General features: G+C 36.8%; 1 non-coding gene across 1 annotated transcript; it reads right to left on the bottom strand.

Moving 5' to 3' along the window:
• Window positions 1-1,708: 1,708 nt before the first annotated feature.
• On the bottom strand, window positions 1,709-1,815 carry LOC132489972 (U6 spliceosomal RNA). The gene has a single exon (XR_009532336.1). It is a non-coding gene; the product is annotated as a U6 spliceosomal RNA (small nuclear RNA).
• Window positions 1,816-7,852: the final 6,037 nt, after the last annotated feature.

Consider the following 7,852-nt stretch of genomic DNA (forward strand, 5'->3'; position numbering starts at 1 on the left):
AGTGTATATACGTCCATGCCATTCTTTCACTTCGTCCCAGCTTACCCTTCCCCCTCCCCATGTCAGGTCCATCCTCTACGTCTTCATCTTTATTCCTGTCCTGCTCCTAGGTTCTTCAGAACCTTTTTAAAAAAAAATATATTCCATATATATGTGTTAGCGTACGTTATTTGTTTTTCTCTTTCTGACTTACTTCACTCCGTATGACAGACTCTAGGTCCATCCACCTCACTACAAATAACTCAGTTTTGTTTCTTCTTATGGCTGAGTAATATTCCATTGTATATATGTGCCACATCTTCTTTATCCATTCATCTGTCGATGGACACTTAGATTGCTTCCATGTCCTGGCTATTGTAAACAGAGCTGCAATGAACATTGTGGTACATGACTCTTTTTGAATTATGGTTTTCTCAGGGTATTTGCCCAGTAGTGGGATTGCTGGGTCATATGGTAGTTCTATTTTTAGTTTTTTAAAGAACCTCCATACCGTTCTCCATAGTGGCTGTATCAAGTTACATTCCCACCAACAGTGCAAGAGGGTTCCCTTTTCTCCACACCCTCTCCAGCATTTATTGTTTATAGATTTTTTGATGATGGCCATTCTGACAGGTGTGAGGTGATACCTCATTGTAGTTTTGATTTGCATTTCTCTAATGATTAGCGATGTTGAGTATCCTTTCATGTGTTTGTTGGCAATCTGTATATCTTCTTTGGAGAAATGTCGATTTAGGTCTTATGCCCATTTTTGGATTGGCTTGTTTGTGTTTTTGATAATGAAAAGCTTATGAATTGCTTATAAATTTTGGAGATTAATCCTTTGTCAGTTGCTTCATTTGCAAATATTTTCTCCCATTCTGAGGGTTGTCTTTTCATCTTGTTTTTGGTTTCCTTTGCTGTGCAAAAGCTTTTAAGTTTCATTAGGTCCCATTTGTTTATTTTTGTTTTTATTTGCATCACTCTAGGAGGTAGGTCAAAAAGGATCTTGCTGATCCCTGGCCCCTGCTTGCCACAACTAGAGAAAGCCTTCACACAGAAATGAAGACCCAACACAGCAAAAATAAATAAATTAATTAATAAACTCCTACCCCTAACATCTTAAAAAAAAAAAAATCTTGAATCCTCAGGCTCCAGCTAGTCTGGGGGCTATCCGCTCATGGTCATCATGTAGTTAACTTCTTCCATTTGGTGGGGTTTTAGTATCTGTAAAACAATTCAGGAATGTGCATCAGATACTGTTATCTGTGTCCTTCAGGGAGACACTAAAGACTCTGTGACTGATAGATGGCTGATTTACTGTGTAAGTTGTTACCAGTTCTCCTGGCCCAACTGCAATTTTTTGTTGTTACTATATATTCACATTCTTTCAATCATTAATTCTTGAGCCAGGCTTTTGTGACTCAGGGGAGGCATGGGAAACTACAGCTTTTCTACAAAAAGAAGCATGCAGAGGACATGGGGTAGGGGTGTCTGTCCTGGGAAGGACTCATGGGGTCGTGCTTGGTTACAATGAGAGGAGGTCACAGAAGCTATTCAGTATGAAGTTGTATTTAGGCAGGAGGAGAGTGGGGTGAGAACAAAGATAGGCAGAAGCAAAAATGAGATGAAACAAATTAAAATGTTTTTTGAGATCAATTTGAGTAGCTCAGGGTAAACTTGACATGTTTTTGTGACTTAAAAAAAAATTGTTTTAACACCTCTTTTTTTTTTTTTTATGGAACGCTTCACGAATTTGCGTGTCATCCTTGCGCAGGGGCCATGCTAATCTTCTCTGTATCGTTCCAATTTTAGTATATGTGCTGCCGAAGCGAGCACTTAACACCTCTTTTGAAGAGAGCTGTTGATTAAATTTTAATTCCGTTCTTGAGAATATTGTCAGAGAGGAAGAAATTTTCCTTTACCCTTCTAGGTTCTTCTGGCTGGTCTAAGAATTAAGCTGACAGACAGATTAACAGGAGAAAGTCAAACAAAAGTTTAATAACACGTATACATGGGAGAAACCCAGGAAAACTGAGTAACTCACCAAAATGGCTGAAGCCCTCACGTTAAATAGTATCTTCAGCTAAAGGCAAAAGAGGATGTTGGGGGTAGTGGTTTGGGAGTTCAAAGGGGAGGAAAGAAATTCACATGAAGATAGAAAAGCAAATGTTTGGTAAACAAATGTTTGCTGGGCCACCACAGAGACAGTGGGACACAGGGTGGACTCTGATCTCTAGGTCCTGCTGAGTTTCCCCCACTGCACTTAGCCGAGTCTTTGGTGATAGGTCTATTCTGGAAATAGGCCCTCTTTCTAAATCCTTTTAGGCAGTTAGGGGGAAAGTCAAAGTTTCTTCCTGAGTCTTTTGGGCTTTGATTATTTTCGGCATGAAATAATCTGCCTGCCAAAGAGACATTTGGGGTGGCAAGTTTTGCTCCCCTACAATACTTACTTGAGTGTTCTGATTATGTAGAAATTGTTTCCTATGGACTAGGAAAAGCTGAGCACACTCTTCATGGTTTTTGTTTGGTTGTGTATGTGTGTGTGTGTGTGTGTGTGTGTATTTCATTTCAAATCTTGCCTAAATTGAGGAAGACTAATTTTATTATCAATCAATTTATAATTTAAAAACTTCAGTTTAAAATTATCAGCGTGGATAAAGCAGTGACCTAGGATTCAGGAGTTTTAGCTGAGAAACTCAGTTTCTCTCTATTCAAGTAAGTAATCTGCAGGGAATGATCTCAAAAGTTTACTGCACCCCTAAATTTTCAGTTCTACCTTAAACTATTAAAAATTTACTTGAGGGCCTCCCTGGTGGCGCAGTGGTTAAGAGTCCGCCTGCCGATGCAGGGGATACGGGTTCGTGCCCCGGTCTGGGAGGATCCCATATGCCGCGGAGCGGCTGGGCCCGTGAGCCATGGCCGCTGGGCCTGCGCATCCGGAGCCTGTGCTCCGCAACGGGAGAGGCCACAACATTGAGAGGCCCGCATACCGCAAAAAAAAAAAAAAAAAAAGAAAAAAAAAAAAAAAAAAAAATTTACTTGAACATTTTAAATATATAGAAAAGTAAAGAAAATTGAGTTACAAACATGAATGTATTTATCATGTAGCTTTAATAGATCTTAATATTTTGCAATATTTGCTTCAGATTTTTTCTTTTAATTTTTTCAATAACCGTGCAATAAAATTCAATAAACTTGCCTTTTTTTCTTTGCTGTACAGTCCTATGAATTTTTAAAAACTTTTTTATTGTGCTAAAATATAGATAACAAAATTTACCATTTTAACCATTTCTAAGTGTACAGTTCAGTGGCATTAAATACATTCACATTGTTCTGCAACCATCACCACCATCCATCTCCAGAACTTATCATCTTCACAAATTGAAATTCCCTCCCCATTAAACAATGACTCCCATTTTCCCCTCCCCCCCAGTCTCAAGCAAAGCTTTTGCTTGTCTGTAAATCAAAAGCTTTACAGACAAGCAAAAGGTAAGAGAATTAAGCACCACCAAACCAGCTCTACAACAAATGCTAAAGGAACTTCTCTAAGTGGGAAACACAGGAGAAGAAAGGGACCTACAAAAACAAACCCATAACAATTAAGAAAATGGTAATAGGAACATACATATCGATAATTGCCTTAAATGTAAATGGATTAAATGCTCCAACCAAAAGACACAGGCTCGCTGAATGGATACAAAAATGACACATCTATATGCTGTCTGCAAGAGACCTACTTCAGACCTAGGGACACAAACAGACTGAAAGTGAGGGGATGGAAAAAGATATTCCATGCAAATGGAAATCAAAAGAAAGCTGGAGTAGCAATACTCATATGAGATAAAATAGACTTTAAAATACAGAATGTTACAAGAGACAAAGAAGGACATTACATAATGATCAAGGGATCAATCCAAGAAGAAGATATAACAATTATAAATATATATGCACCCACCATAGGAGCACCTCAATACATAAGGCAAATGCTAACAGCCATAAAAGAGGAAATTGACAGTAACACAATAATAGTGGGGGACTTTAACACCTCACTTACACCAATGGACAGATCATCCAAAATGAAAATAAATAAGGAAACAGAAGCTTTAAATGACACAATAGATCAGATAGATTTAATTGATATTTATAGGACATTCCATCCAAAAGCAGCAGATTACACTTTCTTCTCAAGTGCTCATGGAACATTTTCCAGGATAGATCACATCTTGGGTCACAAATCAAACCTCACTAAATTTAAGAAAACTGAAATCATATCAAGCATCTTTTTCTGACCACAATGCTATGAGATTAGAAATCAATTACAGGGAAACAAAACGTAAAAAACACACATGTAGGCTAAACAATACATTACTAAATAACCAAGAGAACACTGAAGAAATCAAAGATGAAATCAAAAAATACCTAGAGACAAATGACAATGAAAACACAATGATCCAAAACCTATGGGATGCAGCAAAAGCACTTCTATGAGGGAAGTTTACAGCAATACAATCCTACCTCAAGAAACAAGAAACATCTCAAATAAACAATCTAACCATACACCTAAAGGAACTAGAGAAACAAGAACAAACAAAACCCAAAGTTAGTAGAAGGAAAGAAATCATAAAGATCAGAGCAGAAATAAATGAAATAGAAACAAAGAAAACAATAGCAAAGATCAATAAAACTAAAAGCTGGTTCTTTGAGAAGATAAAATTGATAAACCATTGGCCATACTCATCAAGCAAAAGAGAGAGAGGATGGAAATCAATAAAATTAGAAATGAAAAAGGAGAAGTTACAACAGACACCACAGAAATACAAAGCATCCTAAGAGACTACTACAAGCAAATCTATGCCAATAAAATGGACAACCTGGAAGAAATGGACAAATTCTTAGAAAGGTATAACCTTCCAAGACTGAACCAGGAAGAAATAGAAAATATGAACAGACCAATCACAAGTAATGAAATTGATACTGTGATTAAAAATCTTCCAACATACAGAAGTCCAGGACCAGTTGGCTTCACAGGTAGATTCTATTAAACGTTTAGAGAAGCACTAACACCCATCCTTCTCAAACTCTTCCAAAAAATTGAAGAAGGAACACTCCCAAACTCATTCTGTGAGGCCACCATCACCCTGATACAAAAACCAGACAAAGATACTACAAAAAAGAGAAAACTACAGACCAATATTACTGATGAATATAGATGCAAAAATCCTCAACAAAATACTAGCAAACAGAATCCAACAACACATTAAAAGGATCATACACCATGATCAAGTGGGATTTGTCCCAGGGATGCAAGAATTCTTCAATATATGCAAATCAGTCAATGTGATACACCACATTAACAAATTGAAGAATAAAAACCATATGATCATCTCAATAGATGCAGAAATGCTTTTGACAAAATTCAACACCCATTTATAATAAAAACTCTCCTGAAAGTGGGCATAGAGAGAACCTACCTCAATGTAATAAAGGTCATATTTGACAAACCCACAGCAAACATCATTCTCAATGGTGAAAAACTGAAAGCATTTCCTCTAAGATCAGGAACAAGACAAGGATGTCCACTCTTACCACTATTGTTCAACATAGTTTTGGAAGTCCTAGCCACGGCAATCAGAGAGAAAAAGAAATAAAAGGAATCCAAATTGGAAAAGAAGAAGTAAAACTGTCACTGTTTGCAGATCACCTGATACTATACATAGAGAATCCTAAAGATGCCACCAGAAAACTACTAGAGCTAATCAATGAATTTGGTAAAGTTGCAGGATAGAAAATTAATGCACAGAAATCTCTTGCATTCCTATACACTAATGATGAAAAATCTGAAAGTGAAATTAAGGAAACACTCCCATTTACCATTGCAACAAAAAGAATAAAATACCTAGGAATAAACCTACCTAGGGAGACAAAAGACCTGTATGCAGAAAACTGTAAGACACTGCTGAAAGAAATTAAAGATGATACCAACAGATGGAGAGATATACCATGGTCTTGGATTGGAAGAATCAATATTGTGAAAATGACTGTACTACCCAAAGCAATCTACAGATTCAATGCAATCCCTATCAATTACCAATGGCATTTTTTACAGAACTAGAACAAAAACTCTTTAAATTTGTATGGAGACACAAAAGACCATGAATAGCCAAAGCAGTCTTGAGGGAAAAAAATGGAGCTGGAGGAATCAGACTCCCTGATTTCAGATTATACTACAAAGCTACAGTCATCAAGACAGTATGGTACTGGCACAAAAACAGAAATATAGATCAATGGAACAGGATGGAAAGCGCAGAGGTAAACCCACGCACCTGTGGTGATCTAATCTATGACAAAGGAGGCAAGGATATACAATGGAGAAAAGACAGTCTCTTCAATAAGTGGTGCTGGGAAAACTGGACAGCTACATGTAAAAGAATGAAATTAGAAACTCCGTAACGCCATACACAAAAATAAACTCAGAATGGATTAGAGACCTAAAGGTAAGACTGGACACTATCAAACTCTTAGAGGAAAACATAGGCAGAACACTCTGACAAAAATGACAGCAAGGTCTTTTTTTGACCCACCTCCTAGAGAAATGGAAATAAAAACAAAAATAAACAAATGGGACCTAATGAAACTTAAAAGTTTTTGCACAGCAAAGGAAACTACAAACAAGACGAAAAGACAACCCTCAGAATGGGAGAAAATATTTGCAAACAAATCAACAGACAAAGGATTAATCTCCAAAATATATAAACAGCTCATGCATCTCAATATTAAAAAAAACAAACAACCCAATCAAAAAATGAAGAGAAGACCTAAATAGACATTTCTCCAAAGAAGACATACAGATGGCCAAGAAGCACATGAAAAGCTGCTCGACATCACTAATTATTAGAGTAATGCAGATCGAAACTACAATGAGGTATCACCTCACAGCAGTTAGAACGGGCATCATCAGAAAATCTACAAACAACAAATGCTGGAGAGGGTGTGGAGAAAAGGGAACCCTCTTGTACTATTGGTGGGAATGAAAATTGATACAGCCCCTATGGAGAACAGTATGGAGGTTCCTAAAAAACTAAAAATAGAATTACCATATGACCCAGCAATCGCAGTACCGGGCATATACCCAGAGAAAACCATAATTCAGAAAGACACATGCACCCCAATGTTCATTGCAGCACTATTTATAATAGCCAGGTCATGGAAGCAACCTAAATGCCCATCGACAGACGAATGGATAAAGAAGTGTGGTACATATATATAATGGAATATTACTCAGCCATAAAAAGGAACGAAATTGGGTCATTTATAGAGACATGGATCTAGAGACTGTCATACAGAGTGAAGTAAGTCAGATAGAGAAAAACAAATCTTATATTAACGCATATATGTGGAACCTAGAAAAATGGTACAGATGAACCGATTTGCAGGGCAGGAATTGAGACACAGATGTAGAGAACAAACGTATGGACACCAAGGGGGGAGAGTGGCATGGGGAGTGGTGGTGGTGTGATGAATTGGGAGATTGGGATTGACATATACACACTAATATGTATAAAATGGCTAACTAATAAGAACCTGCTGTATAAAAAAATAAATAAAATTCAAAAAATAAATAAATAAAATAAAATAACCCAATGATATAACTATTATATTTTGATGGATAAATGCTGTGATAAAACTATTGGAAGTTTTGAGTTTGCTTTTTTAAAAAATAAATTTATTTATTTATTTATTAAAAAAAAAAAGTCCTCAGGTGATTTTAACATATAGCCAGGGTAATCAATTCCTGATATAAAAAACAAAAACAAACAAAAAAATCCCGGACAGCTTTTCCCAGCTTTCTTTCGCCACTGGGGAGCTGGCCTCC

Source organism: Mesoplodon densirostris, chromosome 4, assembly GCF_025265405.1.
Source record: "Mesoplodon densirostris isolate mMesDen1 chromosome 4, mMesDen1 primary haplotype, whole genome shotgun sequence".
Taxonomy (NCBI): Eukaryota; Metazoa; Chordata; class Mammalia; order Artiodactyla; family Ziphiidae; genus Mesoplodon; species Mesoplodon densirostris.